This window comes from Lactuca virosa, chromosome 8, assembly GCF_052849685.1.
Source record: "Lactuca virosa cultivar CGN04683 chromosome 8, Lactuca_virosa_CGN04683_v6, whole genome shotgun sequence".
In the NCBI taxonomy this organism is placed as follows: domain Eukaryota; kingdom Viridiplantae; phylum Streptophyta; class Magnoliopsida; order Asterales; family Asteraceae; genus Lactuca; species Lactuca virosa.
In genome coordinates this window covers 247391209-247401535 of record NC_136433.1, presented here as the reverse complement: position 1 = coordinate 247401535, position 10327 = coordinate 247391209, and the positions used below count along the sequence as shown (strand labels likewise).

The window sequence follows — 10327 nt, the reverse complement described above, 5'->3', positions numbered from 1 at the left end:
AAACATAAGAAAATGTATTCTTTCACATATATTTTATGGATTTAGAAAAATGATAAGAACAATGTTTTTCATATTCTTTTATATATATATATATATATATATATATATATATATATATATTAAAGGAGGACACTTCTTACGAATAGTGCCTAACAAAGGTACTAACTAGGCTACTGTTCATTGGGTTCGCTCCTTGACCATGGTAAGGAATGTCTTCAGTTTCTTTGTTCTTATCCAACCTTTTCTTCTCCCATCAAAATCGTCTAGAAGCCCTAAAACCACCCCACCCCACCCCACCCCACCCCACCCCACCGATCGATTTTGCTCCTTCTACTACGGTGCCTTCAATGGCTGCCATGGATTTGGTGGCACAGGTGTGTTTTCCCTGCTTCCATTCTGACCTCCACCGCCTCCTCTCACTTCAGCTGTGGTGCTTTGAAGTTCCGGTGGGTGATTAAGTATACGCTTCTCACTTCTTCTTCTAGCTACCACTCCCCAATGGCTCCGGTGATGGCACACCCTTTCTCCATCAAGTATGTTTTAGTTTTTGCTACGAATTTGCACACAAAATTCTCTTTTATTGCCTATGTCGATCATGGAAAAAAAACACACAATGGAACCACCGAACCAACAAAAAAAGTATCACCAAACCGCTTAATCGCTCTCAATTTTAGGGCTTTTGCTTCTTCTACAAATCGACAACCAAAACAAACCTGATAACACTCCGAATTTCTCAATATGATTTCATTTTCGGGTTTTTTTTAATCCCAGTTATGTTTCTTTCTTGATTCTATAAACCATATAGGTGTGTAAAGTTACGGACAACACGATGATTGCTTGATTCCCAAAATTAGGATTTTTGGCTCAAGACTTCCGACTGCGGGCTTCTCATCTTCATCCATGGATTTTTGGTTCTCTAACTTGATTAGGCGTACTGCAGTCGTTGATGATGCCAGAGGTAATTAATCAATTTTTTTGCACTTTTTTATTCAGGTCTTTTACAAATCTTCTATCTTTTTATAGTTGCTCTATATAAAGAGAGGTTTACTGTTATGGATGAAGTTTTGGCTGCTGCCCACCAGGTATTCGATGAAATTCCTAGGTCTCTTTTTCTATGTTGTTATCATCGCTTTACTTGTATTTTATATTAATTTATTGGATAGATTAATTAGTGTTCTAAATGTTTCTTTTCTCAACAAAATTGTTTTCCCTTCTGTTATAGTTAATGTAGTTTTGGTTATGTTAGTAGTGATTGAAATCATGATAGCTTATGGAAAATGTTTGCAGTTGAAGTCACGAAATTCAGAAGCTCTGTATGAACCTTCTTCAAAAGGTATTAATTTTTTAACATTACATTTTATATGATTTTGGGGTTTTACCATATCATTTTATCAATTCATTATTATTTGTCTATTTTTGTGCAAATTCAAGAAAATGGCAGGCTTAAACCTACTTCCACTCTATTACTTGGTTATGAGTTCTAAGAGTTCAGTAGTTAATTCATCTTTTGTAAAATAAGTACTCTGAAAAAGACATTTCTACCCCTCTTTAAGATTTCCTTTTACTTATGATATTATGTTTATAATGTGTTCAAATTTATTTTCATTGTGTAGGTTGCAATGTGGAACCAGGCCGTATCTACTATCATGTTTCAGTTATTGGTTCCTTACAATATGAGAATTCGGACCATATTCTATCACCTACTTGGTCTACAAGAGTCTTTTCACCTTCTGGTGTTCCTGGCATTCAGTAGAGACCTGGAAGTTCCTTCCAAACTCTGCATGAAGGGGTATGCACTTGTACATTATATTGTATCTACATTAACTAAAATACTATTAATGTATTTACTTTTTTTTTTTTAATTTTAATTTTAACAGGGACGACTCCGTGGAAGAACTGAAATAGCACCAGATCAAAGGGAGAAATTTTTGCAGAGATTCCAACAAGTACAACAACAAGGAAGCGGCACCCCTCCTGGAATGCCGCCTATTTCTTGAGGAACCTATAAGCAATTTTCAACACAGCAAAACCCTCTTCTACAGCAGGTTTCTCCTTCATATTTCATATTTTGTAATTCTTTAGATTATTTTTATTTTAAATAAATGATGTTATTGTTATGTTAATATGTTCACAGTTTAATTCCCAAAGCTCAAGTGGATTGGGTGGGCCACCGCCAGCAAGTCCCAACACTGCCACGTCAGCACAACAAAAAAATCTAATCCATTTACAGTCAAGTCAACAAATGTCAACCGGTTCTAAAGATAGCGGTAAACTCTTTGACTTTTTTTTAACATTATTGTCAAAGATAAATGAAATTTAAAAACAAATTACGATTTGAAGCAGCAAATAATAATTCAAAAGTTGATGAGATTGAACAACAGCAACAACAAATACACCAACAAAGCGTTACATCTGATGACTCAATACCTGATCCTGCACAATCTCCTGTCCTTAACAAGAACACTTCCAATGAAGAAGATTTAAACGTCTCATATGCATTAGACATGCAGCAGGTATAATTTATTTTTAATTCATTTTTCTTCTACGGTTTATATTTTATAATATAATTTTTTTAGGGATCTGGGACTATGACAGTAGCAGCACAAAGCACACGCGATGTTGACCTGTCACCTGGTCAGCCATTACAATCAAACCAGTCGGTTAGCCTATGTGTGATTGGTAGAAGAATCCTGTCTGACTTGGGTGCAATTGGAGACAACGTTAGTGGGTTAGCCGTGTCCCTAGGTGGGACCCACGACCAACAATACAACCTCCAAATGCTTGAGTCCGCCTTCTACAAACTCCCCCAACCCCGAGACTCAGAACGTCCCAAAATCTACACTGCAGTACATATTATTACATCATACTTTCATTTTTTATTTTTTATTTAACTCTTTTACAGAGGCAACCTGCGGTGACCCCGTAAAGCTATCCACAAGTGCAAGCTCCAATTGTGAACAACTCAGCCTTTTGGGAACGTCTTGGATCCGACAACATTGGGATCGATACTTTATTTTTTGCATTTATTATCAATAGGTATTTTTATTTTATATCATTTGTAATTTTTATTTTAAATTTTCTAAAATGTGTGTGTGATTTCATGCAGAATGCTTATCAACACTATCTGGCTGCAAAAGAATTAAAGAAACAATCATGGAGGTACCATAAAAAATACAACACGTGGTTTCAAAGACATGAAGAGCCAAAATTTGCTAAACCGGAACCGGGTCAGAATTGTCAGAGGCAAAAATCCATGCAAATCTTTTTCGAAAACATTCTTTGTGGAATGTATACCCTGTGCAGGTGACTGATTATGCTATGCTAAATTAAGTATTTTCTGTTCTTGTAATAAATAATATTCTATGAGGCTTTTTTTTCATGTGTGCTTTTTTTAAGGATAAGTGAAGAATTACATACATGTTCTTCAAAACTGCATTGCTTTTTAATTTTGGTGTTCATGCTCTCAACTGTGTAAGTTGGTGTTCTCATTTTTCTGGTGTTGTGGAGTTCCTGTTAGCCTGATGGCTAAGTGAACACCCACTATTTACATACAGGAAGATTACACAAAAAGCCTTAAAACAGGAAAAATTGAAGTAAAAAAAATCACCATTAACCTGAAAAGCTAAACATATTTTTTTGTTGAGAAATTTAATGTGTTAGTGTTGGTTTATGTTTACTCAATTAACTATCATTAACATTAACATAATTTTAAGTTCTAGAAATGTACTTTGTCTTTTTAACAACAAACAACAATGCTGGATAATACCAGTCAAATAGCATGACTAAGGTTAAAATGACTTTTAAGTTCATAAATCAGGGAATGTTTTCTATGTAAATTGGGATGGACTACTTCTTGGTGCTACTGAAGTGATATCAACCCTTGGATTAAGTAGTTAGAGATTTTTTTTTCATTTTTCGTGTTTTTTCTGTCTGGTTATGACTGATGAGGTGACTTAAAGGAAAGAAAATTAATAAATAAGCTTTTGAAAAAGTCAAAATGTCTGATTTTAAAGGATTCATATTCATATGATAATGATATAGAAATGATGTATATCTTATTTCATGCTTTTTGCTTCTTCATTGACAGGGGAATGAATTATCTTTGTATTTTCACAGGATCCCTTCATCTTCATATTCTAATGATTCGAACTCTTATATGGTAATCCTAACTTTTTATGATTGTTTTTCTTCGCAATGTACCTCTCATTACATATTTTACCCATTCTGAATTGAATTATGTTTTTGTGTTTTTTAAATTGTGTAGGCAACCATGGGACCACCGAATCAATTTCCCAAAATGATAAGGACATACGACCGAACATTTCTTCCCTATTTTCCATAAAAATTTACTATCATCACACTTTAGCTTATTTGATATTGTTATCTAATAAAAAAAGAGATTATACTAAGTCCATTTTCATTTACCCTAATAAGAAATAATCTAAAAGTATAATGTTATAAATATATTTGAATATGCAATTATAATGATTATTGATTCCACTACAGGGGTGAAATGGGTGCTCCTCTTGCCAAAAGTTGAGAAGCCAGCTGGAAAATCAATTCCAAATGGATATGATTCCAAAAGTAGTACAAAGATGGAATCACCTATTCCAATTCCGATGACCGATGGAATGATGCCACCTCCTTCACGACCCCCAAAATTTAATTCAACAACAAAGTTAGTTGAGGGCAATATCGTAAAAACACCAGAAATATTGTACTGCTGTTGGTAAGAAGGTGGAAAAGAAGTGTGAGAATGCAAACATTTTTTTTTGGTTTTTTCATTTTGTTATAGGTTTACCAAACTACTGTTGTTGGTATCAGAGCCACCGGTACGACCAATTATACCATCCTACTTTGATATTCTCCTATTTCAATATTGTACTCTAAACCTCATATCGATGCCCTTCTATCTCTTTGTTACTATCATGTTACTATTAGTGGCAAAAATGTTTGTGTTGATATTTGCGTTGTTCCTATGCAGGTAGATGGATGGAAGGGGTAAACAAAAAGTGACACCTTCCTAGACCCTGTATAGAGGGTATTTTAGGGGGTAATTAAGATTCATAGTTAGGGTTAGGTGCAACAATTAGCAATGTGATTCTACTGATTTGTTCCTTATATCATCATTCTTTCATTCTTAACTCCTATTACAACATTCTACTATTAACATTTAGCATAATTATAGCAATGTAATTCAAGTATGAAACAGTTTTCCGTTATCTAATGGTTGGCATGATTTCATGTTCTTTTGGAGGTTGATGATATTACACTTCCCCCACATAATTGTAAGAGGTATCAATCTGAACTATTTTCAACTTGTATGATAGGTCCTTTGAATATGCTAAATTCTTAAATTCTCATTTGAACATTTTTAGGCATTTCTTGGGAATTTCAGGTCTGTGGATTCATGATTTTACAACGTATGGTTTTGTGCTGTGTATCCCTTTGATTAAGTCTGTTGGCATTAATGGAAATTACAAAGCTATCGTAGAAGTTTGTGGGCAGCAGCGAATAGTAGAAAACCGACTCAAAGTCAAAAGCTGCCAAGTCCTTTCGAGGCGACAACATTGCTCGGCTGGATATTCCTGCTGATTTCGTAGTTTATTAGATAATAAATAGTTTTTGATTATTTTTACACGTAACATCAATGGCTTCCTCCATAATCTCACATTCCCTGTTCCCGTTGGTGCACAAGTTTATTTATTTATTTGTTTTTGGCAGATATCTGCTGATGGGGAGATCTTCGGTTGATTCAACAAGTGGTTTTCAGGATGATCCACAAGAAAGGTGGCATATTGAGTTACAACCATGGCCCCCCTAAGCCCCTATTGAGTTCCAACCATGTAACTTGGACAGTTAACTAGAGGATTATAAATAAAAATTATTGTTTTTCTTTGATAATCAATTGGAAAATAAGGCATGTGATCTATATTTGACACTTGTATCACATTAAACTTTTCCATATTTAGTTTGTAAATGTAGTAAATAGCAACATACTATGAATTTACAAATTTTTCCCTTTTTTTTTTAATTTCTTCTGATTTTTCTTTTCCAAAAACCTAACTACATTGGCATTAGGTGCATTTTCCATTTTTAGGAGTAATATGCTCTAAATAGCAATGAACTTTGCATTTATACATTTATAATTGCAAGGTTGGAACATTTTTTATTTTTTGCTAAATTTAAACTAATACTATCATTTTGTTTGTTATTGACCTCCAATTACAACTACTAATTTTTACAACTACTAATTTTTAATAACTGTTTGTTTTAATATTGCATGTGACATGGAAGCATTTGTATAATTGTAGTAAATAGCAACATACTTTGAATTTTCACGTTTTTCTTCTTTTTTTTCCATTTTTCTTTGATTCTTTTTTCCAAAAACCTAACTACATTGCCATTAGGTACATTTTTTATTTTTTGTACTAAAATGTCCTAAGTAACAATGTACTTTGAAGTTGTACCTATTTTTCTTTTCCTGTTTTTTGCATTGTCATTTTGATTAGTTTTCCATTTTAGGTTATAGATGCAGTGAATAGCACTGTACTTCAAATTTAAAAAATATTTCCTGTTTTTATTGAAATTTTTTCCCGTAAAACTTCTGATCGTAATAATAGGCTGTTTTATTAAAAGATATGCAACCTGTTTTATTAAACCGAAACATTATTTTATTTTGTGACTTTATTACTGAAGCTGTTTAAGGGATATTTCAGGCAATTTTTCATAATAATAGGCTGCTATGGTCAGATGGAAAGTTGCGGCTTAAATTGTGATTATTTTGAAATCTATTTTTTAGTATTTTGGTGAGAAAATTGATTTATGTGTTCTTCATTACAGGGTGTTTAGGAATTCTGTGTTTATCAATAGTTGATCAAATGACATTTACAAAGAACAAACAACGGAAAAAATTGTCGCATCCGACCCCCGCAACGCGGGGGTCCCCACCTAGTTGTGTATTAATTGTAAGAAAAATACAATGAAAATTGCACTTTAAATCAAGTTTTTAAATTTAGAAAAAAAAGAGAGAATGTAAATAAAGATTACTTACTTACTTTAGATTTCATAATAAAAATAAAATGTATGTGATAAATGGCGTAATTGAATATATAAAAGTTGACTAAATCAAAATTATGTCTCACAACTATACACATATTAATTACTCAAAACGAAATGGTAGACTTCTAATCTACATGTGTAAGAACATGGTACCAAGAGAAGCAAAATACACAGAAACAAAGTTAGGCAATATATTATGTTATTATTATGGGTGTTCAAGATCTGAAATCAGAAGGAGAGCAAGAAATCAAGTGCGGGGGACAGAAAAGGAAGGGAGCAACAATATTTGCTATTGTTAAATTTTTAAGATCAATAATTATATGCCGATTTAAAACTAGGATGAGATGTAATTTGAACTTCAATACTTGATATATGTTGAGGATTAAATAGACATGTGGAAGTTTTAAAGTGTTTGCCAAAAATCATGAGTTATCTTATTAAGTTAAACTCCATTTGTGAAAAAGAAGAAACACCATAACTAGTAATTAAAAATCTTACAATTTGATTTTTTAGGATGTAGTCCAACAATGGTTAAATTGGATAAAGTAAAGACTTAATATATTTGGATGAACAATTGTGCATTGTCGAAAGTGCGTCACTGGAAGTTTAAAAGTGAACACTAAGTTTTGCAATGCTTTAAATTTTAGAAATATGTTTGAATTAGAAAGTTGTAAAAATAGTTTGAAATAATTTGAAATAAAATAAACAAATGAGGTATGTTGGAAATGTAGGAATTAGAGATTTTTTATAAATATGTTTGAATTAGAAAGTTGTAAAAATACCATGTTGGGTTTCAAGAAAACACATTTAAGTAAAGTACAATGCTTAAAAGAGAAAGCGGTTGAATGTGTCAAAACAAAAGTGGTTTGGGAAATCTGAGGAGGCTTTTACATATAATATGACTTCAATGTTATATGTTTAAGTTTTATAGCATAGTGTTTAAACACTTTTATAAAAGAAAATGTCTCTAAGTTTTTCGAAAACATGCCAAAATGGTAAGCAAGATTTAAAATGGTTTATATGTCCTTAAAAGCACATCTATCCATTGAAATGGATTTGAAATGAAATTGAAATAGCAAGGTTAAAACCAATATTGGTTAAATTGAGTTTTCAATAAAAGTGTTAAGTTAAAGCAAGTTGTCAAGAGATTTTAGCGAGAATATGGCTTACATTGTTAGGAAAGGTCTAGTAAGTTGTATGAAGTGGTTATAAAGTATTTTATTGATGATAAATAAAATCGATGAAGCGAAATAACTTTTCGATGGAAGATTAAGAAGTAAGGAATAGGTATATTGGTGTAGCTGATCGTACCTAAATACTAAGGAGAGTACAAGGCGAGTCTAAGGCGAGTACCGGTGTCTTTTCCCCAAAATAAAGGACAAGAAAAATTGTTTGAAAAACATTTTATGGTGTCAATGTAGTTTACGACCTTTTATAGAGTTCAAAGGGATATCCTATGTTAAGTTTTAAGCTCAAAGTGGGAGACAACCTAGAGCTAAATCGTAGCGTAGTAATAAGGTCTCATGTATGGGTTAAATCTCCGTGTCTCCTCGTGAGTTGAATCCGAAATGCCCACCGATGGTATCCAAGTGATTACTTAGTGGCGACTCATCTACCTCCTTACGCGATGCTCCAATTTTCATCCGTGACGGTATCGAAACTCTTTCCTAGTTGTAACTCTAGTACGAAGACGATGAAGATGTATTGAGGAATAATTGGTATAGGTTTCGACTTATGATTATTACTAGTGTATATCTAGCTACTAACCTTACATCTAAAGTCAATAGCAACTGAGGAATACTCATTCTCAGTACTAAGTCCATTTCTCCTAGAGTGACTAGTGATATAACCTAAGTGGTTAACCTAGCACTTGATAATGGATAAGCATATTTCTAAATAAAGGGATTGTTATAAAAGTGAACTTAGTTTCTAAGTGTTAAATATGAATGCCTATAATATGCAATGCCCGTACGCACACCGAAAAAATTTTGTTTTTCAAAAGTTTAAGTTGAAAATTGTTTTGAACATAATTCTACGATAACCGTTTCCAGTCTCGCATTAACTTTCCTTAATTAAGCTTAGTTGGCCAGACTATCTGTAATTAAAGTCTAATAATGCTTACTCGAATTAGTTATACCAGTAGTATGTTCAAAATTTTAAAAACATTTTGAAATTTTTTGGCCATAGTTGTGGTTCTCCAAAGGAAAACCAGTATTCTCTATAACCTTTGACTCTGATACCATTTCTGTCACACCCCACAAAAGCGGAAATACAAGGTGTGGCAGTACAAATGGTTTCATAGAAAAAGATAAAGACAACACCAACCATAGTATTCAAAAGCATTGCAATTTTACAATAGGTTTGAACAACTTAAAAGAAATTACAATGTGAATTGAAATACAACACATGCGCATGCTCCTAAAAGTGATGTGTCTCTATGTGCCTCTTACTAGACGATTCCTGAAAAAGCATGTAAAACGAGCATCAACTATAAAAATAGTTGGTGAGTACTCACAAGTTTATAACATAGTATAGTTTGAAATCATGATAATCAGGATATTGATAACAATTTCCATAAACAATGTTCTTTTCTAAAATAAGTAAATAAGTTTGCATGAAAAGAAGTTTGTTGCTAAAGCGAGTAATAAAGTTTCCATAGATAGAAATATATTGCAAAAATGAGTAAATAAGTTTGCATAAACAAAGTTCGTTGTCATCATGAGAGATAAATTATGTTGCCCAAATGAGATGCAAAGTTTATATTCTCATGGGAAATAAAGTTTCCATAAATAGAAATATATTGCAAAAATGAGTAAATAAGTTTGCATAAACAAAGTTCGTTGTCATCATGAGAGACAAAGTATGTTGCCCAAATAAGATGCAACGTTCATATTCTCATGGGAAATAAAGTTTCCATAAATAGATATATATTGCAAAAATGAGTAAATAAGTTTGCATAAACAAAGTTTGTTGTCATCACGAGAGATAAAGTATGTTGCCCAATTAAGATGCAACGTTCATATTCTCATAGGAATTAAAGTTTGTTGCTAAAACGAGATACAAGGTTCGTATGTGCATAATTATTATATCATGAGTTCATAACCCAAGCCTAATGACCGGGGGTGCCCTCTTCTATGTCTATCGCTAACATAGGGAAATATGGTAAAATGCACTCAAGCGAATCGTGCGAGTGAGGAGTTGTCTACCACCTAATAACGCTATCCATAAGGACCATGGGCTCAAATGAGTTAATTAGTTGTGTGAA

At 32.8% G+C, this 10327-nt stretch overlaps 1 pseudogene across 1 annotated transcript; it reads left to right on the top strand.

Annotated features, from left to right (window-relative positions):
• Nucleotides 1-275: 275 nt before the first annotated feature.
• On the top strand, nt 276-6034 carry LOC145132090 (uncharacterized; annotated as a pseudogene). The gene is made up of 13 exons (XR_013717874.1): nt 276-533; nt 806-958; nt 1024-1082; nt 1288-1333; nt 1614-1789; nt 1878-2045; nt 2135-2267; nt 2344-2513; nt 2577-3036; nt 3107-3303; nt 4088-4159; nt 4265-5295; nt 5379-6034. The product of XR_013717874.1 is annotated as an uncharacterized LOC145132090 (transcript).
• Nucleotides 6035-10327: the final 4293 nt, after the last annotated feature.